The sequence below is a fragment of the Balaenoptera borealis genome (assembly GCF_965194805.1).
Source record: "Balaenoptera borealis genome assembly, chromosome: 12".
Lineage (NCBI taxonomy): Eukaryota > Metazoa > Chordata > Mammalia > Artiodactyla > Balaenopteridae > Balaenoptera > Balaenoptera borealis.
This window is the reverse complement of record NC_138869.1, coordinates 98,422,739-98,449,595: the sequence shown is the minus strand read 5'-3', so window position 1 is coordinate 98,449,595 and position 26,857 is coordinate 98,422,739. Positions and strand designations below refer to the sequence as shown.

Here is a 26,857-nt window from a genome sequence, read left to right as displayed (position 1 = left end):
AAGAAAAGTCTTTCTTCCTCTCTACCACCTTTTTGCTCTTCCCTGAGAGGCTGGCCCACATGGACCACAGCAACAAGGCTCTCATTGGCTTCCATCAATGGTGGAGCACTCCAGGAGATCAGACGGAGAGGAAGGGAGTTCAGGGGCATTTATTTCCCTCCCAGGGAGGATAGCTGAATAGAAAGTCACTGCTCATCCTCCACTGACCTACTCTCTACCTCATCTTCTCCCTGGTGACAGCTCTGCTGCTGCTAGCCCCAGATTTCTACACCAGTTCCTGTGGTTCCACTGAACTCCACCCACAAGTTCATAATTAGTCCCTTGTAAATAAACTCTCCTTTAGTGTAGACCGATCAGAGGGTGCCATCTGTTTCCTGCTGGGACACTGGCTGATACAGACACGAAGCCCACTTTTGAGATGTGTGTACATCCGAGGTAGTCAGGGGAATAGAGAGATGACAAGAAGGAAGGGGCAGGACAGGAGAACAGTAAAGTGTCCCAGAGGTAAACAAAGCTAAGGCTTGAAAGATATCTTGCAGGTAAGGAACTTCCAACTAAGGCAATGATGAGAAGGGAGTGATCATTTCAGAGAGCAAATGTGGGTGTTCAGAGACATGAGAGCGTCCTGTGGAAGGTATAATGTTCGAGATGACCGTAGGGAAGAACTGGTAAGGAGAGGAGATAGTAAATGATGAGGCTGGGGGGGGGGAGGGATGGGCGAGATCATGAAGGACTCTGTATGTTCAGTTAATGAGTTTGGAATCTATCCTGGAGACAACGGGAAATCACTGAAAGATTTTTAAGCAGACGATAACATGATCAGGTTCGTATCTCAGAAGATTACTCTGGTGAGCAGTGTGGAAGAAAGCAGGAAGATTGGTTGGCAGTTTCATTCAACGACTAAGGCAAGAATTAATGACAATTTGGAATTTGTCCTTGGTGGTGAGGCAGGAAGGGGCATATATGAGAACTGTTGAGGAACAGAGAGAATTTGGTGAGGAATTGTGTATGGTGGTAAGTCTAGAATGATGCCCAGGGTTTTGGGTTTGGCGAGTTGGTAGATGACGGAATCATTTGTCAATAAAGGAAATCCTCAAGGAGGATCCAAATTCAATTCACTCTTCATTTTTTTTCAATGCTCTAATGAATTCCCTCTGATTATTAGCTTTTATCAAACATTCAGCTTGAATATCGCTCTTCCATCAGTGGCTTCTGGTTTTATTACCCAGCTGATGGGGATAATACCAGTTCCTTCCTCATATTTAACAATTAATGAATGGATGCATGTACTATTCCAGGCACAGGATAAATATTTAGCAAAGGTAATTATCAAAACCAATGTGTAAACTCAATGGAAAATAGTCATAAAGCTTATTTGCTCATTCAACAAATACTTTTTGAGTGCCTGTGTCGTGCCTACTATTTTTTATTCCTTACGTGGACAGCGGTCAAGAAGCTGTGAGGGCTTAAACTATTAAAATAATTTATGTTTTCCTCTTTTTTTTCTTTGTATTCGTCTTCATCATCTTTCTTGCTCTTCTTCCCTTCCTCTAGCTTTCTTTTCCCAATATGTACACAGCTTCCATTTCCAGGAGGAAAAACATCCAGAAAGCCAGATTTTAAAGAGAGGATAAAAAAAACTTGGCTGAATTATTGATTCATAGCTTTATAATGCACCCAGGATAGTAAGGACATTTATAGATTTCATGAGCTGTTTAATATCTATTTGTGGAGCACCGCCATGTGCAATCATCTTGGACTCATTATGTTTCTTTGGCTGCCCAATGAGTCATAATGAGCCTCTGAAAATGTAAAATAATGGGTTAGAACTAGAGGGAATGAAGTAACAGCCAAAGTCAGATATAAAATTATTATTACACACAGTCTGTAAGAGCGATCAAGACAAGGAAGGGATAGAGGGCCTATTATTACACGCACACATGCACGCACAAACTTTAAGGAGAGTTTGCAGTAAAGGAGGAGGTAGGTGAGGAGCCCTATGAACAAGATCCTTAAAAGAGTGATGGGCTGCCGATCTATTTTCCATTAAGATTCAAGCAAGAGGGGGTGGGGAGCTCAAATTATGGCGAAGAAATAGAAAAGCCAGTGGAGACCCTTTTGAGAAGAGGGAGCCCTGTACTGAGAGGATAAAAGAGACTTTATACTCCAGCACTTAAAATGAAGAGGAAGAGATCATTTCTAAACAGGGTACAAAAAATAGCTTCATTTCTCCCTATTAACCTCTGTTCCCCTAAAGAAAGCCAGTTGAAGAAAAGCAGGACAAAAGAATTCTATTCAAACACAATGAAGAGTATCTTCTATAATGAGAGCCATATTTTGAAAAAGTATTAATGTAATTTTCTCTTTGGGCTTGCAAGTATAGGTCCTTCCTCCTAATTGGTTCCAGGGTCATCTGCCCAGAGGTCTGTGGGTGTTACATAGAGTATGCAAAGAGAAAGAAAGAGTTGATATTCAGCTTTTGATATTCAAAAAAAAAAAAAACTTTTTTGAAGTAAGACAATAGTCTTGCAAAAAGACTATTTTTTCTGAGACCCATCGGAATTCCTTTATCTCCTCCTTTGACCTGCTAAGCACCAACCAGAAGCACCCAGAATCTTGGTGTTCTCCTGCAGGTAGAAAAGTTATTCCCCTGGAGATACAACTTGCTTGCTGCTCCTGGAGAGGAGGGGATGCCACAGGCAAGGCAGATCAGCCCTGCCCTTCCTGTCCCAGGAGATGATGAGAGGATGAAGAGTTGGGGGAGGGATTGATTTAGGAATATCCAAAAGGAGTTGATGCAAACACTCAGGAGGCACTGAGACATCACAGAGGAGCCCAGCATGGTTAGGAGGATAGCGTGGAGTTGGAGACAGAGTCTAATTTGCACTTCTAGGAGATTAGGTCAGACCCTATATGGTAGTGAGAGATGGAATATACAAACAGGAAATAGCTAGGCCATGTTTAAAAATAGAGCCCTGACCTACAATCTGTAACAATCTGCCCAGAAAGCCAACTCCTTATCTACAGTAATCAGTCTAGGCAGGCAGCCCACTCTAAGTCAGTTTTGTAAGAAGCCAGATTGCTATCCCTAGTGAGAATCCAGGAAGCTAAACAATAACTTCTGTAATAATCAGCCCCAAATGGCCAGGACTTGATTAATAACTGTCATCTTTCCTAATCTTTGTCCCCACTTCCATCTTAGGACCAATCAGAAAAAGTCAAATGCACCCACACCCCAATCAATCACATAGGATACCCTGCCTCTAGTTAGCCTGTCTACAGCTTCCCCAGGCCAACAGCCTCCAATCAGGGCACACCTTCCCTGCCTTCCCTTTTTCCCACTCTAAAGTTTTCTCCCTCCTCTGCCTGCCTTTGGGTCTGCCAAAATGCAAGTGACGGTGGCTGACTCCCTTTGCTACAGCAAGCTCAAAATAAATAGGCTTTGCTTTTCTCATTAGGTTGGTCTTCGTTTATTTCCACAGTAGAGAAGCTTAGACTGAAGCCAGTGGGCCTAATCGGGGGGCCCTATGGCAGGGTACTTTGGTCTGAATGTTTGTGTCTCCCTAAAATTCATATGTTGAAATCCCAATGCCCAATGTGATGGGTCTTTGGGAGGTGCTTAGGTCATGATGGTGGAACCACCATAAATGGGGTTAGTTCCTTATACAAGAGACCCTGCAGAGACCCCTCACCTCTTCCACCTTGTGAAGACACAGCAAGAAGTAGGCAGTCTGCAACCCGGAAGAGGACCTTCACCAGAACCCAACCATCCTGGCATGCTGATCTTAGACTTCTGGCCTCCAGAACGGTGAGGAATAAACTTCTGCTGTTTATAGGCCACCCAGCCTGTGGTATTTTGTAATAGCAGCCGGAACGGACTAACACACAGGGTATAGACCACCTACCCTGGGGAACAGCACGAGCAATCAGGGTTACAAGTGTTGCAAGTGGGTAATGCTGAGAGGAGATCAAGTCACCCAGAGAGACCCACCAGGCCTGAACCAAGTGAGGGGACCAGATAAGTGCCATCCTGCACATCAGCCTCAGTCCTAAGAGCCAACATGGCAGACAGCAAGCAGGTGGCCAAAGGCCATTGTTCTAGAGACCCCAGGAGCCAGAAGACCCTGAAGGGCCCCTTTTCCCTCCACTGAGAAGACACACAAGTCACATCCCTTCCTTTATACACCCAGGCACACTCTTAGAGAGGAGCTGGGGAGAAGAGTGGAAGTGTGAAAAACTGGGGAGAAAATGGGCATTTTTACCAAGACTCTGAGTATTAACTAAGGGGCATTAAACAACTGAGTATTAAATGACTACATCACTGACTTTGTTGTTATTTCCCCAATTAGTTGGCTCACCCAGAAGAGCAGATCAGTTAGAGGCAAAATATTGAAACTGTATTTTCTCTGCATGTTTAAATTGTAATATAAGCAAAATTTGCAAACCCAACAGAACCAAAACTAACATATTCTTCCATGACTGTGCTAAACAATTCTGGGATAAAGCATCATTTCCTGGTTTTGAGCTGAACAATGCTGGGACCAGGCAAAAATAATTAAACTACCAATAAATACTTGCTCCTGGAAAATTAGACTGTGGAACTACTAAAATAGCTAACTCATATTAATCCTGTATCCTGAAACTTTACTGAATTCATTGATTAGCTCTAGTAGTTATTTTGGTGGAGATTTAAGGGTTTTCTTTTTTTTAAAATAAATGTATTTATTTATTTATTTTTGGCTGCGTTGGGTCTTTTTTGCTGCGCGCAGGCTTTCTCTAGCTACAGGGAGCAGGGGCTACTCTTCCTTATGGTGCACGGGCTTCTCATTGCAATGCCTTCTCTTTGCTGCCGAGCACGGGCTGTAGGCGCACGGGCTTCAGTAGTTGTGGCGCACGGGCTCTAGAGCACAGGCTCAGTAGTTGTGGCGCACGGGCTTAGTTGCTCTGCAGCATCTGGCATCTTCCCAGACCAGGGCTCGAACCCGTGTCCCCTGCATTGGCAGGCGGATTCTTAACCACTGTGCCGCCAGGGATGTCCCAAGGATTTTCTATACATAGTATCATGTCATCTATAAATAGTGACAGTTTTACTTCCTCCCTTCCCATTTGGATGCAGTTTATTTCTTTTACTTGTATGGTTGCTGTGGCTAGGACTTCCAATACTATATGAAATAGAAATGGGGAGAGCGTGCATCCCCATTTGTCTTGTTCTTGATTTTAAAGGAAAAGCTTTCAGCTTTTCACCATTGTGTATGATGTTAGCTGTGGTTTGTCATAAATGGCCTTTATTATGTTGAGATATGTTCCCTCTATACCAACTTTGTTGAGAGTTTTCATTATGAATGGGTGTTGAATTTTGTCAGACGCTCTCTCTGCATCTATATGGAGATGATCATGTACAGGGAATATAGCCAACATTTTATAATAACTTTAAATGGAGTATAATCTATAAAAAACATGTGAAACTAATATAATATTGTAAATGAACTATACTTTAAATAAATAAATAAAATTAAAATAAAATAGCTAACTTACCAAGACTAACAGTTTCCTCATCAAAGTGCACTTTTAGACCCTCACATCTCTGTGCCTACCAATCGACAGCTATTGTGCATTAAAATTCTGCCTAATCCCAACTAGTTCCCTGCCTTGCAAAACCCGCCTTAAAGCCACTCAGTGCAAGCCCTAAACCCTAAGTAATCTTCCCCTGACTTCTCCCTTCTGAGACGCTTCTAGATTCTGTCAAGGTAAAACTCCCCCTTATTGCAGTAAGTTGAAAAAACCTAGCTTTTCTTAACCAGCAATTTTTTTTCCTGGCAGTCTTTTAGGATAAGCCATAGCCAATATGTTTTGGTATCGTATGGTCTGGCTGTGGAATCCCAGGGAAAGACAGCCACGCAACAAGCATGTGGCAACCGGAAATGGATGAGCTCCTTCTGAGCAAAAGTGGCTACAACTCAGGAGGCCAAAGGCCAGAAGTCTACTACACACAGGAGAAGCTTTAAACACTTACCCTCGTGGCAAACACAGGGGCAGTTTCTGTACGTGGCAGAGACTAATCACACCACTTTTATATTCCGTCATTCTCTGCACACAGCAAGAGCAAGAGTGAAATTTAAGAAGAAGGGTATAAAAAGGAACAGAGCGGACTTCCCTGGTGGCGCAGTGGTTGAGAACCCGCCTGCCAATGCAGGGGACACGGGTTCGAGCCCTGGTCTGGGAAGATCCCACATGCCGTGGAGCAGCTGGGCCCGTGAGCCACAATTACTGAGCCTGCGCGTCTGGAGCCTGTGCTCCGCAACAGGAGAGGCCGCGACAGTGAGAGGTCCGCGCACCGCGATGAAGAGTGGCCCCCACTTGCCGCAACTAGAGAAAGCCCTCGCACAGAAACGAAGACCCAATACAGCCATAAATAAAATAATTAATTAATTAATTAAAAAAAAAAAAAGGAACAGAGCAAATACCTACATAAATGTAACCTTAGATACAATGGGTAATTGGGACCACACAAGTTAGAGGGCTCATTTTTCACCTTTCCCATTCTTTTTATTAAATTGACTCAGTATTTTTTAAAAAATAAAGGAGGAGGAGGAGGAACAAGAGAAAAAGAAGGTGGCCCCGACTCTCCTAAGGCTCTTGTGGCTGACAGAACTTCATGCTCTCCTTTCCAAGCCCACACAAAGAGAGGCTGAAAGGATGGGCCTGTGGACAATGGCAGAAACTGGAAAAGCACACGTACCCAGGGCTCCCACGCGTCACAGCTTTCCTTTGCACACGCACACGGCCCGGTCCCTTCTCGTGGCCCCAGGGTCGGACTGAGGGGCCCCAGTTGTTGAAGGAGGGCTCAGAGTCTGGCTTCCTGTTTTCCAGAGAAGCGTTTAGACTGTATCTTGACACTGAGAATTAATTCCTCGCTTACTTCAGTCTGCAAATCTCTTCAGTGTCACCCCCCTCAACCCCGAATGCTTTATTCCCTCTGCTGGGCTGTACGGTGAGAATCTGGAGTGAGCTTGCTTCTGTATTTAGCTCCCAGATGAGTGGCTGCCGAGTCTTGGAAGCAGCCAGAACTCTCTCTCAGCTCCACCTCAGTTGAGCTGTCGTCTCCCCGCCGTCGGTTCCGATGACACCTCCCTGGTTTCTTGGGCTGCAGCTGCCTTGTGTCTCCAGAAACACTGGCTTGCACAGCAGCTGGTTCATCTCGCTTGCTCTCCACCCCACGCCCACCCACTTGGGAGCCCCAGAGCCACCAAACTTCCCCGTGTGACCAGGCAGAAAGCCACTCTATTCCTTGTGCTGGCAGACACAGCCCTGCTTCTGTTTTCCTCCTTATATTGACACTGTCTAGACCAGATAGTCACTTCCAGTCCCCAAACATGTGTTCTCCAAACATCTCTTTGCCTAAATGAGGGAGTCCTTCAACACTGTTTATCTCCTTACATCATCACTGCAGTACCATCTTGTTACAGCAAAATTAGTTGAAAGAAGTAAGACTGTATAACTTGGGGGGGTGGTGGGGACAGGGGAAGAAGTTTTATGGAAAGACAAATATTTAACTTTAAATGCTTAATGGTAAGAAAACATTGCACTTCTTTTGTATAACTCTGCAGAGCTGAAACTATTGGTGGAAATTACAGGAAGGGAGCTCTTGGCTAAAATAAAGGAGACTTTCCTAACAGTGATATTAAAATTAACAAGCCTGCTTGTAAAGTTTTTAAATTTGGATTATTCAGATGTATTCTTTTTGTGGAAGTTTATCGAGCTATGCACTGAGGACTTGAGCACTTTTCTGTATGTATGGTATATTTCAGGTAAAAGTTACTAAAAATGAACAGGCCCATGCCGTCATTGTTTGCGGTTGTGGAGCCCTTGAAGCAGAGCCCAGATGACACCTTACTGGGGCCATCATGGGAGATCCACACCCAGAACGGAAAGCCGGACAGCATCTCAGTTTCCTTGGACTTTATGATTCTATTTTCTGGTTCTTCCTAAGATACGGAACTAGCATAGTGTGCAGGTTCCTGCCACCAAAATCAGCCCTTGAGAAACCATAGAAGTGAGAGGAAGAGATGGATTCTAGGCAGTGAGAATGAGAATGGCTGCACAAAGCCTCGGGTCATCCCTGGGGTGGCGGAAGCTTGCCTTCCCTCAGTGTGAATGTGGGAGGAGGTAGGTGGCTGGAGAAGAGGTTGGAGGAAAGCTCTGGAAATTCTGCTCTGGTCTCCCTGCCCCGACCCCCATCTCCCAGGAGCCTGAGGGCAATCCTTGACTGTTCCTCCTCCACAGAAATTGGCTGCAAGGGCTCAGCGCGGATGTCTGTTGTCTGAGATCTCGGGGGTGTGCGGACAGCGCAAATATCTGGGCAGGAGAGACCCTGGAGGGCGGTGGCATTAAGTCTGTGCAGCTGCCCTCAGGCTCTCTCTCCCCAACGCCCCCAGGCCCCTAGGCTGGTGGGAAACCACCTTGGAGACGGCCCCCTCCCAATGCAGAGTCACTCGAAGGGTTTAACGTTCAACCGAGCCAGAGAGGTTTCCGGCGGAATGATGGACGGTGGTCCTGGGGTGACCGGGGCTCCCCCCAGGAGCTCATGACCTCCCCCCTTAAACTCACCCGGGCCGGCGTCTGACCCTTCCCCAGAGCACAGCACGGATACAGCACAGTAGCTGCTATTCCCGGGCCGGCGTCTGACCCTTCCCCAGAGCACAGCACGGATACGGCACAGTAGCTGCTATTCCCGGGCCGGCGTCTGACCCTTCCCCAGAGCACAGCACGGATACGGCACAGTAGCTGCTATTCCCGGGCCGGCGTCTGACCCTTCCCCAGAGCACAGCACGGATACGGCACAGTAGCTGCTATTCCCGGGCCGGCGTCTGACCCTTCCCCAGAGCACAGCACGGATACGGCACAGTAGCTGCTATTCCCGGGCCGGCGTCTGACCCTTCCCCAGAGCACAGCACGGATACGGCACAGTAGCTGCTATTCCCGGGCCGGCGTCTGACCCTTCCCCAGAGCACAGCACGGATACGGCACAGTAGCTGCTATTCCCGGGCCGGCGTCTGACCCTTCCCCAGAGCACAGCACGGATACGGCACAGTAGCTGCTATTCCCGGGGGGCTCTGTGAGCTCCTCCGCCCACAACTAGACCCCTGAGGAGTTCTGATGCCGAAAACCGGTATTTGCACAACAAATACCACCTGACACAGAAGTATTAGGAGGGATAGGATTTAAACGATCATGAAAAATATACGCGGAGAAATAAAGGAAGGGATTCTCAATATGAAATATTGTGAAAAAATTGTGAAGAAAAATAAGGAAGTTTTAGCACTACATATAAAAACTCTATGGGTTGTTATCCTGTTGTGCTAAGTGTTCTACACACGTTACATAATTACTTCTTATAACAACGTGAGCTGGGTACTATCACCAAGCCCACTTTACAGATGAGGAAGTGGAGGCACAGACTAGTTAAGTAACTGGCCTACAATTACCTGCAGAGCTGGGATTTGAACCCAAGCAGTCCAGCCCTTGACACTGAACCCGCTCTCAGGCTGGGTTAAGGAGTACAATGGAAGGGGAAATTGTGGAACAAGGAATGAACCCACGAGCTAGAATATTAGACTAAGGAGCTCTCCCTGAAATATAAAGGGGAATATAAAAACGGATAGAAGATACCACAGGAGGGCCAAGAAATACAAAAGATGAAGTCAGAATGTCAACATTCAGATTATAAGAGACCTGGAAACAAGAGAAGAGGTGGAAAATAGGAGAATTCTATAATTTCTAAACCAAACTGCTTAGGGAAGGTCCTAACACCGCTCCTGGCTGAGTTTCACGCCTACAATTGCTACCTGTCCTGTGCCTGCACAGAGTGGGGAATTTATCAACAGAATCCTGAACCCTGAGGTCACCAGCCCTCTGGCTTTCATTTAGGAGGTCTCCCTGTCCAAGCTCAGCACCCAGGGTTGGTAAGAAACAGGGTGGAGAAAGCAGAACCACATAACAGAGGCAGACTGGCCTCCCTTCCCGGATGTAGCTGGCTAAACAGGAACATGGGAAGGGTCTTCTTCCAGACCAAGGGTCAGAAGACTGTATAGCCCACGGGCCAATCTCGCCTGCCGCCTCTTGTTGTGAACCATCTTTTATTGGGGCCACAGACACGCCCATTAGTTTACCAATTGTCTGTGGCTGGTTTTGCCCTACAACCTCAGAATGGTTGCAACAGAGACCGGATGGCCCACAAAGAGAACAAATTATTTACTATCTGGCCCTTTACAGAAAAAGTCTGCTGACCCCTGACCTAGGTTAGTGCTTCTCAGTCAAAATGTGGCAGGACATTTTACGCCTTGCTTGTCCCCCTCCGTCCATCCGCCCTCATATGACTCTTCCACTCACCCTTCCTTTCCCATCCCCAAGTACCACCCACCAAGGGGCTCGCTAGCTGGGATTCACCCCTCACTTGTGGGCTCCCGGGGGGAAGGTTAGCTCTTTTGTTGGCACCTGAGCAATGAGAAGGGCGGTTTCTATTCCTCTGTGAGGTGCTGCCCACCTATAAATTCAGCCTCCTTGATAGTAGGTGAAGGGAAGGAGGGAAAAGCCATAAACAACCGGGGGGCAGTTCCCTCAGTCAAAAGTTTGCTCAGTTTACACAAAGAAGAGAGAGAACCTGACCTACTGCTCAAGGGGGAAAACATACAGCTGGAGCTGGAGCTGGGAGGGAAAGAAGGGGCTCCCTGGCCGGTCTGTTGGCCTTGCCTGGACTCCGTCCCTCCTGCTGAGATAACGTTTCACAGCGAGAGAGGAGGAGGCGGCTCCCTCCTGCAGGCGCTCATGACTTGGCTGCGGTGCTTGGTTTGCTGACACACGGTCTCTCCAGTTAGCTGAGCACACAAATCACCCACGCTTATTTGCAAAGTCCATATGTGAGATAAAGGCGAGACAGTCTGACTGAGCGCGGGAGAAGGGGGTGAAGAGAAAGAAGAGATACAGGGGCTGTGAGGCCTGGCCAGACAGAGCCTTCCTCAAAGTAGGTCACTGTTTACAGGAAGAGTTAAAATTCCACCGAGGAGGCTTTCCCCAGCTCTCTAACACTGGACACGGCTCCCCCCGCCACCCCTGGAATGCAGCGCAATAACCATCTCAGACCACGTGACATGACGCCCAGAGAAGCACGGATCATGAAATCACACCGAGGGAGGGGCGAAACTGTGCTGGCGATGGACGCACACGTGTTCTCTCTGCCTCTGAGTCTTCCCGCTGGCTTTGCCTGTCTTTCTAGTTCCCACATTTTTATCCACGGGCAACCATATCCCCCGAGAGCTACCACACACAGGGGTCTACGCCCCAGTTGGCCGACAGCACAAAGCTCCAAGCCCTTCCTGCCCTCTCCAGGGCCTTGTTACCACCTAACACTGCCTCAGTGACTCTTCAGCATGACCCCAGAAGGTACCACCAATGGACGAGAAAGGGAGAGTTTCAGAGGTTTGCCTAAGGTCCTGGAGCAAGCAAGCCGAGAGGCCAGGTTTTCTCTGAGCTTCCCGCTGTATCACAGCTACTTTGTGACCTCCCCTGCCCCTCCATGCACCTGGCATGTTAAATGGCAATTAGAATGGATGTCCCCCAAGAGCAGGGAATCTGTCGGTCATGCTCCTCGGTGCATCTCTGGGCTCCAGCACAGTGCCTCTGCCTTGTCACAGGCGCTCGATACATCTGTGTTCAGTGAAGGTCCTTACATCTGCCTATTTGCTGTCTATTTGACTTGTTTCCCTAGTCGTCTTTAAAGGCCTGGACTGTGGTTTTTCTTTAACATGGGGTCAAGCCAGTAACGTCCACCTCTGCCTCCCAGAGATTTAAATGGAAATAAAATCCTAAGCGTAAGGTGAACCCACCCAGTCTACCAAGCATTGCTACTTCAATGGCCCCCCTGCTGTCAAAATGTCTCCTTTCCTGCTTGGACATCACTGATTCCACTGTTGACGTCCTGCCTCACTCAGCAGCTGCATCTGGTAGTCAGATCCCTCCTCCCTGTTTGAATTCTATATCTATGTGTTTAAATAAGCCAAAAAACACTCACTTTGCCAGCTCCAGATTAGTTCTTCCTTTCATGCCTTTTCTGTTTCCTGGCTCCATGCCAGACTCTCCCTCCGTTAGAATTAGGAAGTGGTGCTCAGAGTCGTATGTCTTCACCTAGCTAGCACCTCTCTTCTGGGACAGTTCTTCTTGGGTGGGTCCTGCACATGCCAGGCTCTTCTCCTAGTAATTCCCAAGTTATTAGTGTCACGGGCAGGGGCCGGGCTGCGTGAGTCTGAGCTCTGACTTTCGGCACATGGGGGTGGGGTGCATTGTGTTATCACACACGACATTCTGTCTCAGTGACGGAAGGAAACTGTTTCTTGGCCACGCATCCAGGTTGTGCTTTAAGGAAGCCAGGAAGGATTGCTCATATCTCGAGAAGAGCTGCATTTGAAACCTTTACATGAATAACAAAAGCTCGTCTCTCCATCTTAACCACCTCTCCAGTTGTTGTTGTTTTATTTTGATTTTTTATCCTGAGTTTCATAAAGATACCTGGAATTCAATCACCCCAAGTCAGGGTCCCGTAGAAGTTATGAGCCAGCACCAGCTCTCCTTCTGGGAGCACCTGTCTTGGGAAGTCGCCCCAGCTTCATTCTTCCTCTCCATCCTCCCCGGCGCTCCCCTGTACCATCCTGCATGGCTCTTACCACCCTGCACTGGGATTATTGGCTTCCTTGTCTCTCCCTCCCTCCCCGTCTCTTCTCTTCACATGGAGCCTAGTTTGTAATAGAAGGTCAGCAAAAGACCGTTGAGTGGATAAACAAATGAATGAAATTGTCATGACATCCAGATTCTTTCTCAGATTTCAACACAGGACAACTCTACAAGTATCACAAAAGCCGAACTGATCCAAGGGAAATCACATACATGATTATTGAATTATTTTTTAGATTTTAAGATACTTTGCTTTCGCAGTCCTCCTGCTTCAACTACCTATTACTTGGTACCAACCACTTCCCATCATGCCTTGTAAGTCTGCAGTCGATCGGGATCGGTGAGTGGTTCTTCAGCACCAAGTGCAGTAGCTGAGGTTACTCACGAGGCTGCGTTCACCTGGGAGTGGGGCTGGGACATCCGAGATGTCCCCTGTCCTCTGAGGTCTTTCTCCATGGGGTCACTTATCATTCAGTGATTCTGCCCAAGCTTCTTTACAGCCCGGCAGATGGTGTGGAAGAGGAAGCATTTCATGAGGACAAGCCCCAATGTACCAGTGCTGATCAAGTCTCTGCTTCATCATATTAGTTGCTGTTCCATTGGCCAAAGCAACTCACATAGCCAAGTCCAGAGTCAATGTGGAAGGGACCACACAAGGGCATGGCACAGTCTACCACACCTCCCATCCTTCCTAAATATGTTCTTGTCTCATACTCTGGTGGTTCTTGTAGACTGGTTGACCTTGAGTTGATCAACAACATGTATTGAACACTGACTAGAAGCCAAGTGCCCTGGAGTGACAGGAAATAAGATCCTGGCCTCAAGGACTAAATATTTTACCTGGGAACCTAAAAGATACATCTTTGGAAAGATTTTAAGCTTTCCATCTGTGTAATTTATGCACATTGTAAATACATTAGTCACTAGAGCCACTGAAGTAAGCACAGTGAAAAATTTAATTATCAGAGTTACTATATGATCCAGATTGACACCTCTGTTTCCGTGCGAGAAGTCTGTTGTCTGTTGATGCCAATTCTAAGTACAAAGACTCCAATAATTCTCTTAGGGAAAAAATGCCCCATGAATAAAACAGTTGTAGCTCTTTGTCATGATTATCACAATCTATATAGTTGTTTTGTTTAGCATTTAGCTTCCTTGCTCTTAATCACTCACCTAAATGATCATCCAAAGCTATCCGGAGGGAGGTGAGTGAGAGGCAACATCACTGAAGGCAGGGTTTTTCACAGTCAGGTTCTTAACCAGCAGTACCTTGGAAGTGATTAGAAATGCAGATTCTCAGGCCCCATCCAGACCTACTGAATTGGAAATTCTGGAGGTGGAGCCTAGCAATCTGTGTTTTAACATCCCTTGGTGATTCTGATGCACACCAAGGTCTGAGAATCACTGCTGTAAGGACCACGATGTTAGGCTATGGTTTTTAATGTGGCGATGCTATACTGAATGTGTTTCCCCAGAATTCATATGCTGAAACCTAATTCCCGGCATGATGGTCTTTGGAGGTGGGGCCTTTGGGAGGTGATTAGGTCAGGAGGGTGGAACCTTCATAAATGGGATTAGTGCCCTTGTAAAAGAGACCCCAGGGACCTCCCCTGTCCTTTCCACCATGTGAGGTTACAGTGATAAGACAGCCATCCATGAACACAGAAGCAGGTTCTCACCAGACACCAAATCCACCAGTGCCTTAATCTTAGATATCCCAGCTTCTAGAACTGTAGAAGTCTATGGTACTGTTATAGCAGCTCATACAGACTAGGACAGGTGACTTAGCTGGAGCGGGTAATTCTAATTATAGGATGACTGCTCACCTAACTGCCCTGGTCATTGTTGCAGCATCTACCCTAACAAGCAATGAGGGATGAAATGTAATGCTTTTGGTAAAATCATCCAATTTTTCAGAGGTAAGAAAATCCTCCAGAGAATTTCTATGGCGTAGATTTAGCAGGTTATGTGTACTAATTTAGACATACCAATCAAAAACTTCTTTTTATTCCTCTTCTATAGAAATTTCATACAGATGCTCAGAATTTCAAGTTTAAGTAACTGCTAGAGGAACACTTTGGTGGAGTGTCTACTTTTACTCTATTTTTTTTCCTACTACACCCCAGGCAAGAATGGTAGATGAGAAATCTGAAAATCGGATCAGAAAGAAAGTAATCATACTTCTTTGAAAAAAGTTTATTCCCAGACCCAAGATGAATATTGTAAAGAATTTCATCCTTCCAGAATTGTCAAGCCATCTGGCAAAAGAGCTGACTGATACAACTTCTATTTCATTGACCAGATCCTCATATCCACTTCCTCTTTTCCTCATAAGTGTAAATATTTTCCAATTAAATCTTTGGGGTTGGCAGTGGTGGTGTGGGTGGTTCTTCACTGAAAACGCTGTTGGTTTTTTCCTTTTAAAACTAAGTGGAGGCAATTTAGAATTGTGACTCAAGTGCCTTACACATTCATATCTTCGATTCAACAATAGCATATCTAGGAATTTATACCAATGAAATAATTAAGAATGTGTGCAAAAAATTAGCCATGAAGTATTCATTTCGTCATCATTTATAGTAGGAAAAAACTGAGAACAACCTAAATATTCAACAATGGCGGATTGCTTAAAAATGTATAAATGTGATTACATAGAACTGAAAAACTACAGCCATTAAAATGGCAACTGATATGGATGTAGAAGAATATTAACTGACATGGAAACATGTTCTGGATATATTATATGACAGGAAATAACAATATTGGTGAGGATGTGGAAAAACTAAAACCCTTATGCATCACTAGTGGGAATATACAATGATGCAGCCACTGTAGAAAACAGTTTGGCAGTTCCTTAAAAACTTGAACATAATTATCATGTGGTCCAGCAATTCCACACCTAGGTATTCAATTCAGTGAATTGAAAACAGGATTCAAATTGATACTATATACCAATGTTCATAGCAGCATTGTTCACAATAGACCAAAGGTGGAAACAACCCAAGTGTCCATCACCAGACAAACTCAATGTGGTATATTATTCAGCCATAAAAATAAATGGAATTCTGATACATGCTACAACATGGATGAACCTCAAAAATATTATGCTAGATGAAATGTCAGACACAAAAGGACAAATATTGTATGCTTCCACTCATATGATGAGTAAGCAAATTCATAGACACAGAAGGTAGAATAGTGGTTATCCAGGGCTGGGAGGAGGGGGAATGGGGAGTTATTGATTAATGAGTAGAGAGTTTCTGTTGGGGATGATGAAAAAGTTCAGAAAAAAGGTAGTGGTGATAGTTACATATTGTGAATATTGTTAATGACATTTAATTGTAATCTTAAAAATGATTAAAATGATCGATTTTATGTTACGTATACTTTAATACAGTAAAAAAGAAAAAAGAGGGGGGTAGAGTGCATGACATGGGTGAAAAGGTCAAAAGTACAAATTTCCAGTTATAAAATGAATGTCATGGATATGTAATACAGCACGGTGACTATAGTTAATAATACTGTATTGCATATTTGAAAGTAGCTAGGAGAGTGGGTCTTGAAATTTCTCATCACAAGGAAAAAATATTTTGTAATTATGTGTGGTGAATAACTGGACTTATTGTGGGGATCATTTTGCAATGTATACCAGTGTTGAATCAATACATTGTACACCTGACACTAATATAATGTTATGTCAATTATACCTCAATAAAAAAAAGAAAAAATAGTATGTATGATATAATATTTTCTACAAATATATGATATCCACATATATCTTTGGATTTAAGACGTCACCATTTGTAGGAAACAACTGTAACTTAGTAACAGCCTTTCAGGACAAAAGGAAATGCTGCCATGGTATATGTACCCATAGATTCAATCTGATTCCAGAAATACCAAACTTTGAAAAACTTGCATCTTAGAAATGTATACATAAGCATGGAAAACAGTCTGGAAGATGCTCACAGCTAGTATTTTGGGTGATGAAATTATGGCTAGTCTTTATTATTCTAATTTTCCTATGTATGTATTTTTAAATTTTTCTGTACACAGTACTATTTTCGTAATAGTAATTTTTAAAAACTATTTAAAAATGCTTTTTCTAGAATTTTTTTTGGAATCCAAGAACTTATAATTTAGCCTACAACACACACTCCCACTCTGAAAATAATGCCAGAGAATTAAAATCAACGTGAGGAGACCTTTCTGCATTCAGTCAGGGTATGGAAACTTGCCTTCACTAGCTCTTATTTTGCTTCATCCAAACTCCCTGCGCCCAGTGTCCACATCAATATTTACACACTCCATCATTCCTCAGGTTATTTATTTTCCTTGGTCCATTTTGCACAGTGGCTAAGTTTTGCAGCATGGAAGTTGACAGAATTTGTCGCTGATATCAATCTTTATTAAGTTTACTGCTGAGAGCTCAGAAAATGGCGGCTCTGGAGGAAGGCACAGGGTGGGAGAAGGAGGAATACTGGGTGATAATAAAAGCTGTGTTTATTTTATTAAAAAAGTGTTTGTCATTGTTGCTCAGAACCTTGATTTACCTAGGTTTACATTTCTCTGTTATGCTTTTAATTTTTTACACAAACCAACAAAATCTCCCACCCTGCTCACCAGCCACTGTCACCACGAGATAAAGAAGGGACAATCCTCATGGCCCCTCATCGTCCCCGGGCCTGAATCCCAGGGGCGGCCTTCTGTTGAACAGCCAGCCCCTCACAGAGAGCTGAGGCTCTGTTGAGAAATCTTCTCGCTATGGGTCTCCTTCTGAAACTGAAGACACAAAGACTGTGTAGCAGCAAGTTGATTGTGTCTTGTATTGTGTGTGTGTGTGTGTGTAAAGAGCAAGGGCTCTAGAAAGAACCTTAGTACCTGGCTTCCCTGCTTGCCAGCTGTGTTCTCTGACAGATTACCCAACTGCTCTCTGCTTCTGTTTCCTCACCGGTAACATAGGACAGATAATATTTCCTACCTGTCGTATCAGTTCCGGCTGTTAAAATACCATAGAGTAGGTGGCTTAAACAACAGACAGTTATTTCTCATAGTTCTGGACGCTGGAATTCTGAGATCAGGGTGCCAACATAGTCGGGTTCTGGGGAGGGCCTCTTCCTGGTTTGCAGACTTCTAGCTGTGTCTTCACATGGTGGAGAGCAGAGAGAGAGAGAAGAAGCAAGCTCTCTTAAGGGCACTAATCCCATCATGAGGGCTCCACCCTTAGGACTTAATTACTTCCAAAGCATCACCTCCTCATACTATTCCATTAGGGGTTAGGGTTTCAAAATATGAATTTTGGAGAGACACAAATATTCATAACTCTACCTCATGCAGTTGTTATGTAATCAAATAAGTTACTACATTTCAAGCACTTAGAACAGAACCTAGGCACACACAACAAAGATTAGTTTTAGTATTATAACTTGGAACAGGCTCCCATGAAAGCTGCAAATTCTCCTGGTGACTTCTGTTTCACCTTCAACCAGGAAGATCTGTGATGAAGGAGGTAGCTCTTTCTCCCTGCAGATTTGTACAAGAAAGAAGTAGCATTTTTAACCTGGTCTTCATGCTGTACTTTATTAGTGTGGGTTGACAGCCTCAAGCAATGAGGCTAGGCAAAAGGATGCTAGGGGCCAAAATTAATGCAAAAACTTGTCTAGTGTGCAGCCAAGGGAGATGGAATAGGGCAGTTTAAACAGAGCTGCAAACAGCAATAGGGTTTAAAGTTCTCAGCCACTGTCTCAGATGAGCTTCATCTTACATGCAGAAGAACATGTAATAAATAGTTGGGTCATATCAACCTTTTTAGCCATTCCGCCAAGCATGAAAATTAGTTCCATAAGCAAAATACCTGAATTAGCTTTTGAACTGTTTTTTAATTGAATGAATTTTTACAAAGTAAACACAGCCATGGACTCACTACCTAGATAAAAATATAGAGCATTAGTAGCATCTCAAAACCTTCTAATAACTCCTGGTTATTAATCACCTCCCTCCTAAGGTGACCATTCTGACTTGAATCATAATAGATCAGTTTTTCTTATTTTGGACTTTATATATATGGTATCATATATAAGCACTTTTTTGTGTCTCGTTTCTTTTGCTCAGTATTATGTCTGTAAGATTCATCCATGGTATTGCATGGAAGAGTTTGCCATTGCTGTATAATATGAATATTTTGTTGTAGTAGTCTGCCATATAAATATGTCCATTCTACTTTTGATAGGCATTTAGTTTGTCTTAAGTTTGGGATTATTACAAATAGTGTTGCCATGAGCATTTTTGTACATACAGTTTGGTGCACAGATTTCTGTTGGGTATGTACCTGTAAATGAAATTGCTGAATTACAGGGTTGATGTATGTTCATCTTTAGCCAATAACGCTAGTTTTCCAAAGAGTTCGGATCAATTTAAACTCCCATTAGTTATATATGAAGTACCCATTTCTCCATGTTCTCCCAAATACTTATTTCTGGTCGTTTTATTTCATTTTTAAAGTTGTAGCCTTTCTGGTTGGTATGTAGTAGTATCCCACTGTGGTTTTTATTTTTATGTCTCAGATAACTAATGATTTTGAGCAATTTCTCATATATATGAATCACCCATTTGGATATCACTTTTGTAAAGTACTTGCTCAAGTCTTTCACCCATTTACTATTAGGTTACTCTCTCTTTTTTCAAAAAAGTCAAATTTTGAGTTCTTTATATATTCTGGATATAAGCCCTTTGTCTGATTTATGTATTGTAAATATCCTCTTCCAGACCATAGCTTGCTTTTTTCATTATCTTAAAAGTGTCTTGATGAACAGAAAATTTCAGACTTTATGAAGACTAATTTAACAACTCTTTCCTTTGTGCACTTCCTGTCCTGTTTATGAAATCTCTGCCTAGCCCAAAATAATGAAAATATTCTCTTATTTTATCTCCTAGAATATTTATTATTTTACCTTTAACATGTAAGTCTACAGTCCATATAAAAGTGATTTGTATATTGTGAAATATATGGGTTAAAATTCATTCCTTTTTTATCCATATCGATCCAGTGCCATTTATCAAAAAAAAAAAAAGAATATCTTTTCTGCTCTGCATTGCAGTGTCAGCTTTGTTGTAAATCAGATGACTTAAATGCATAAGTCTACCTCTGGACTCGTTATTCTGTTCCAATGGCCATCAATGATATCACACTGTTTTAATTACTGTGGTTTTATAATACTTCCTAATACCTGGTACTTTATTCTAACTATATTTCTTCAAGATCATCTTAGCCATTTTTTGCCATTTCCATGTCTATATAACTCTTATAACTAGATTGTAAATACCTACATACATTAGAAAAAAAAAAACCTACTGGGATTTTGATCAGGATTACATTGACTATATATAGAAAATGGCACCTTTGCCAGCACTAAGTCTTCTCATCAATGATCATGGTATATCCCTCCATTTTTAAAAGATCTTCTTTAATTTCCATTGGTAAAGTTTTGTAGTTTTCTGGGTAGTGGTCTTGAAAAACTATTTCTAGGTAAAGGATATCATTTCATAATTTTGTTTTCTAATTATTTTACTAAATCAAGAATATAAATGATTTTTGTATCCTGACCTAATATCCAATGGCCTTGGTAAACTCTCATTAAATATCATAGTTTATCAGTATATTCTTTTTTACTTTTATATATGTATGTTTCCTGTATACAATAATAAATTTTTGAAGATTCTTTTCCAATCCTGGTAACTCTAATGCTTTTTCAGTCCTTATTGTAGCAGGCTCTCCAGTAAAATGTTTAGTAGAAATTCTTGTCTTATTCCTAAACTCAGAGGGTAAGATTTCAATTACTCTACCATTAAGTATGATATTCACCATGGGTATTTTGTGTATATCCTGTATCAGCATAAAGATGTTTTTTTAAGTTCCAAATTTACTGAGAGTTTTTTTTCAAATCATAAATGAGTGCTGAATTTTATCAAATGATTTTAGTGCATCTATGGAAAAGATAATATAATCTTTTGTCTTACTCTATTAACATGGTGAATTTCACTAACTGATTTTGGAACATTAAGCCAACCTTGTAATTTTGAATAAAGCCAATTTAGTCATGATGTATTATCTCTCAAGTGTTCAATTTGTTCCTATTTTGTTTAAGATTCTTGTGCCTATGTTTATGAGAGGGATTACCTCGTAATTTTTTTTCTAGTATCCTTGTCAAGTTTTAATATCAAGATTATGATAGTCTCATGAAATGAGATAGAAAATATGTCCTCTACATCTATACTCTGGAAGAATCAGTGTTATTTCTTTCTTAAAAGTATGAATTTATGTTGAAGCCACCTGGACCTGGAATTATCTTTGAGGGAAGTCGTTTCATTTTGAACTTTGTTCCTCTAATAGACATAGGATTGTTTTTCTATTTTTTCCAGTGTCCATTCTGTAAATTGTATTTTTCAAGGAATTTTTCTACTTCTATACTTTCAAATTTATTGGCATAAATTTCTTCACAATTTATTTTAAAAATCTGTTAAACTTTAGCAACTTCCCATTTTTCTTCATATTGAGAATTTGTGGTTTTGTTTTTGTTTTTTTTTCTTGATCAGGTTTGTTAGGGCTTGTCAACTTTATCAATCTTTTGAGAAAAACAACTTTGGTTTTATTGGTTTTCTCTACTTTTTGTCTGTTTTCTATTTCATTGATTTCTGCTTTTAACTTTGTTACATTTCTTCAATTTTCTTTTAATTTTTTCTAGCTTCTTGAAATGGAGGCTTAAATACTTAATCTCAGATTCTTTTCTTTTCCCACATATTTATTTAAAGCCATGCATTTCCATCTTGGCACTATTTTAGCCATATACCATAGATTTGATGTATAGTATTTTCCATCTTTGTTTTATTAAAAATACTTTCTAATTTCCAATATGATTTCTTTTTTGACTCTGATTATGTAGACGTTCACTGCTTGGTTTTCAAATATTCAAAAATACCCTAGATATGATTTTGTTACTGTTTCCTAGCTTACTTCTACTGTGCTATGAGAATATACTTTGTCTGATTTCCATCCTTTGAAATTTGTCGAAACTTGCTTCATGGCCCAGTGTTTATTTAGTTTTGGTAAAATATTTCTTGATCACTTAAAAAGCCTCTATATTCTGCAGTGTGAAGGTGCAATTTTCAATACATGTCAATTAGATCAAGTTTGTTAAAAGTATTATTCAAATATTTTATAGATCTAGTTGTTTTATCAATTACTGGAAGAGAAGTAGTAAAGTCTTCCTCTATATTTTAAAATTTGCTTAATTCTCCTTTTGGTTCTGTCAACTTTTGATTTATATATTTTAAAGTTATGTGATAAGTGCATGCAAATTTAGGATTGTTATATCTTCACGTTGAATTGACTCTGTTTTCATCAACTGAATTTGTTTGCTTCATCAACAAAAATTTCATCTTTATCTCTAGTAGTATTTCTTGCCTTAACAAGTCTCCTTTTTCTGCTAATAGTAGAGCTTTATCAGCTTTCACTCAGTTGGTGGTTGAATGGTATATACTTTCAAATTTTCCATTTTCTTACATCTAAGTTCTGTCTTTGTAAGAAGCACATAGTTGTTTTTATTCTTAAATACAGTCTGACAATGTTGTGTTTTAAGTGGAATATTTTGTCTATTTACAGTTAACATAATTATTGATAAATGTAGGTTTATAGCTACCTGAAACTGTTTACTGTTTGTCCCATCTGTTCTTTGTTCCCTTTTTCTCTGCTTTCTAGCTCCTTTTTAGTGTTTATTGAGTATTTAGTCCATTTTCTGTTTATCAGATTTTAGTTATAACTTTTTATATTATTACTTTGGTGGTTGCCCTACAGATTACAATATGCAAGCTTAATATATTAGAGTCAATCTCAACTTAGTATTTTTACAACTTCCTGGATTTAAAATACTCACTACATTTACTCCCCTCTAGCCTTTTGTGCTATTGTTTTCATGTTTTCTAATTGCACATATGTTTTAAACACCACAAGACATTATTATTTTTGTAATGAAACATTGATGTAGATTTACCCACACATTTATCCTTCCCAGTGCTCTTCATCCCTTATCTGCTTTATTGTAGTTCCTTCTAGAATTAGTTTCCTTCTATCTGAAAATCTCTATTCAGCATTTTATTTGCAAAGTGCTGTCAACTATGAATTTTCTGAGTTTTTGTTTATCTGGAAACATTTTTATTATCCCTTCATTTTGAAGGTTATTGTCCTTGGGTATAAAATTCTGGGGGGAGTTATTGACTTGTTTGACGGTTTCATGATGTCATTTTTCTGGCTTCTCAATTCCCATTGTCAGTGTTATTATTGTTCTCATAAATGTAATGTGTGCTTTCTTCTGGCTGCTTTTAAGATTTTCTCTTTGTCTTAGATTTTCAGCAGTTTCTATTATTCTAATATAGTGATATTCTGATATTCTAGTATAGCGAGGTTTTGTTCTGGGGAGGGAGTTGTTTTATCCTGTTTTGAAAAATCATTTTGAAAAATTCTCAGAAAGAATATTCTTTAAATATCTTTATAATTACACATATGTTAGGCTATATGAAATTGTTTCACCGCTCACTGATGCTTTTATCATTTATTTGGTCTTTTTTTTTTTTTGAGCTTCATTTTGGATATTTTTTGCTGCTATGTCTTTAGGTTCACTAATCTTTTCTTCAGCCATGTCTAATCTGCTGCTAATCCCATCTAATGTATTATTTCATCTCAGACATTGTAGTTTTCATCTCCAGAAGTTTGAATTGGGTCTTTTAAAATTCTCTTCCATGTCTCTACTTCACCATTTGAACATATAGAATACAGTTCTAACAACTGTTTTAATGTTCTTGTCTACTAATTCTAACATTTGCATCCATTCTGGATTGGTTTCAATTGATTATTCTCTTCACTATGGGTCATGTTTACTGTTCTTTGAATGCCTGGTAACCTTTGTTTGGATGCTAGACATTGTGAATTTTACCTTGTTGGGGACTGAATATTTTTGTCTTTATGTAAATAATCTTTATCTTTTTTCTGGGATGCAGTTATTTAGAAATAATTTGATCCTTTCATATGTGATTTTTACGATTCATTAGGCAGGTCCATAACCATGCTCTATCTAAGATTAATTATTCCTTATTGCAGATGCACAATATTCCTGAGTATTCTACCCATATGTCTCATGAATTATGAGTTTTTCCAGTCTGGTTGATGGGGTCACTATTCCCAGCTTTGTGTGAGTGCCAGCTATTGTTCTCTTATTCTTTTGGATGTCTTCCCCCCACACTTGGGTAGTTTCCTCACATGCATGTGTTGATCTATACTCTGCTGTATACTCATGGGGCACCTTTGCAGATCTCCAGAGTTTTCTCTCTGTGCAGCTCTCTCCTCTCTAGTATGCTGTTCTATAAACTCAGGCCATCATGACTTCTCAAAGCATCAGGTCCACCTCCTCAACTCTACCTGGTTGCCCCTCCCTGCACTGCAGCCTGGAAGGTCTCTTGAGACAGTAAACTAGGGCATAAATTAGTTTTCTCTCTCTTAGGGATCACTGTCCTTTATTGCTTGATGAGCAGTCTTGAAAGTTGTTGTTCTGTATATTTTGTATGTTTTGTTGTTGTTACTTCAGGAAGAGGGTAAACCCAGGCCCCTTTACTCCACCTTGAGCAAAAGCAGAAATTAGTACGTTGTGTTTTAAAATTTTATTTGACTACGGAATTTTTTTTATGGTGCATACTTTGGGAAATTCTAGGTTGTAACATTCAATCCACAGAAATAACAGAATCTGACAGACACTAGATACTCTATTTTTTGAACTAAGAAATGAAATTTACCTTTTAAAATTTAAATCCCTTTGAGAGGTAAAACTCCTTAAATCATTAACATTTATTAGCACTGATTAGTTCATCTGAAGATTGGTTTTCCAATTATCTCCCTGTCTAACAGGGAACCAAAAAATGGAAGAACTGAAATTATAGAGTCAGAAAATTAGGTTGTGAGGAGAGAATAAAGATTAGGACCAGAGCTTGATAGCTTCAAAAGAATCAGTTTTTAGAGCCTCTTTTTACAAGTGAGGGGAATCCTTCAGAGGTTAAATGATTTGCCTAAGGTCATACAGCTTGTAATGGAAGAGCTGGGATTATAGCCCAATTCTAAATTAGAAGACACACTTAGATGTGGCCTGTAAGTATAGGAAATCATCAATAGATGCTAGTTTTTCTTTTCTTCTACATCTAATGCTGGGGCAGGGGTACTGAATGAAGAAGTGGGGTCTTGTGATATTCTTTGAGGGGCCCACAGTGAGCAGTCTAGCTACTCTAATTGACCTGAGACACTGGGACAAGCAGGTCAGGATAATGGATTAAAAAGAAGGAACCATACTGGCCACTAGAGGACAATAATCCTAGAATAGGATGGAAACAAGTGACATATATGGCAAATTTAAAAAAAAAAAAAAAAAAAGCCACTGCCAACAACTGGAAATACCTCCAAATATGCCTTCCTTCCTTCCTTCTTTCCTTCCTCTTAGAATCCCCTCATACACTGTTCCCCAACACCCATGAATCCACTGACTTCCTATCTTGTTTCAGCTGCTCTGGATTTAATAGACCAGCTTTGGTCTGGATATTCAGTTCTGACCCACCAACTCCTTAAGTGTCCACCTCAGGCATCTGTCCAAAGTCCTCAGTACCTCAACTCAGACAAAAGGTACCCCTCCTTCAGGTCATCTCCACTGCTGGCTCAGACTCTAAAGGAGTGAAAGTGCCAAACCCACACTGTCCAAAACTTGCCTTCAAGCCAGTGTGAAGTCTGAATGAGAAATTAGCTGTGTCTTGATTTCTGCTATAGGCTCAACACAATCACAAAGGAGGAAAAGGTACTTATCCATTGCCCCAATCCCACCCTCATATACCACAACACACCTTTCAGAGAGTAGTGAGGTGAGGAAGTTTTCCATTCTACCGGTGGAACATCTTTTGCTCCAGGGGAGAATTAACAGACTTTTATTTAAAGACTGTGGTCCTAAAGCTACAGAAGTGGATTGACCAGGAGGCCATGGGCCCACTGATAGAGAGACAGGGACAGAGAGACAGGGAGAGAGACTCTGAAACTGAGTAGTTGGACAGGTAGAAAAGACACTGTCCTCATTCTGCTATGGGAAGGCAGCTAGTCCTCTGGTGGGCCGGCCTGTGGATCTCAGAGAACTGGATTCTTGGTGCACAGCTCCAGGTGAGGGTCCACCAGTACTGAGTTTGGCTTAGGTGACTACTCTGTAGTCTGCCCAGAGCACACGCAGGTGCCCAACAGGTGGTAGAGGACCAGCACTGGATAACGCATCAAGGAGCACAAGGAGGGAACTGATAAGGGATGGTCACTGTTATAGACTAAGGATCATACCACTGTCCTATTTTGCTGGCATCACATAAGTTTCTCAAATCATAACAATAATCATCAAAGTTATGATCAAACTGACACCTTCTGAACACCTGATATGAAACAGGTATTGCTCTAAGAACTTATACATATGGTTTCTTTTAATCTTCCACAACAACTTTCCATAAACAAGAGAGGTACTAATAGCCCCATTTTACTAATGAGGAGACTGAGGCACCGAATGGTTAGTAACTTGCCAAGATCAGGCAGTGACTGAGCGATGGAACCAGAGCCCAGCAGGCCGGTATTAGCTGGTCCTGGACTTCCCTCTAATCGATGGTGGGGAGCTTGAAGTCCCATGTAATTTGATTAAAAAAAATAAAGAACTGCTATGTTTCCCATTCCCAAGTATTAGATGGAAGATTTTAGCTTCTGTACCAGCCAGCCCTGATGAGAGTTTGGGGCTTTATCTGTAGAAGTGGAGTGAGTTTGAGTGTGGCTATCATGACAATAGGACTGTTCATACTCAGAAGTGTCTATGAAAAAAAATCTCCAAATTCCCCTTCCCTGTAAGGGATGGAGAAAGGAGGAGGCAGCTCTCCCCCAGGGGCAGAAGAAATATTTTCATTAGTCTGAAGGGTCTTGAAGAGAATTCCATGGGGAAAAAATAAAACTAAAACAACAAAGACAACATCAAAAACCCCTGATTTTTTTTTTTTTCAATTTGAATTTCTCCTTATGGATGGACACAAATTC

General features: G+C 41.6%; 1 pseudogene across 4 annotated transcripts in view; it reads right to left on the bottom strand.

Annotated features, from left to right (window-relative positions):
• The window catches only part of LOC309607176 (F-actin-capping protein subunit alpha-1 pseudogene), a 72,926-nt pseudogene extending 57,466 nt beyond the window's left edge, over positions 1-15,460 (bottom strand). For all 4 annotated transcript variants that reach the window (XR_014249692.1, XR_014249694.1, XR_014249695.1 and 1 more), the window contains exon 1: positions 12,068-15,460. The product of XR_014249692.1 is annotated as an F-actin-capping protein subunit alpha-1 pseudogene (transcript). The remainder of the gene's footprint in view (positions 1-12,067) is intronic.
• Positions 15,461-26,857: the final 11,397 nt, after the last annotated feature.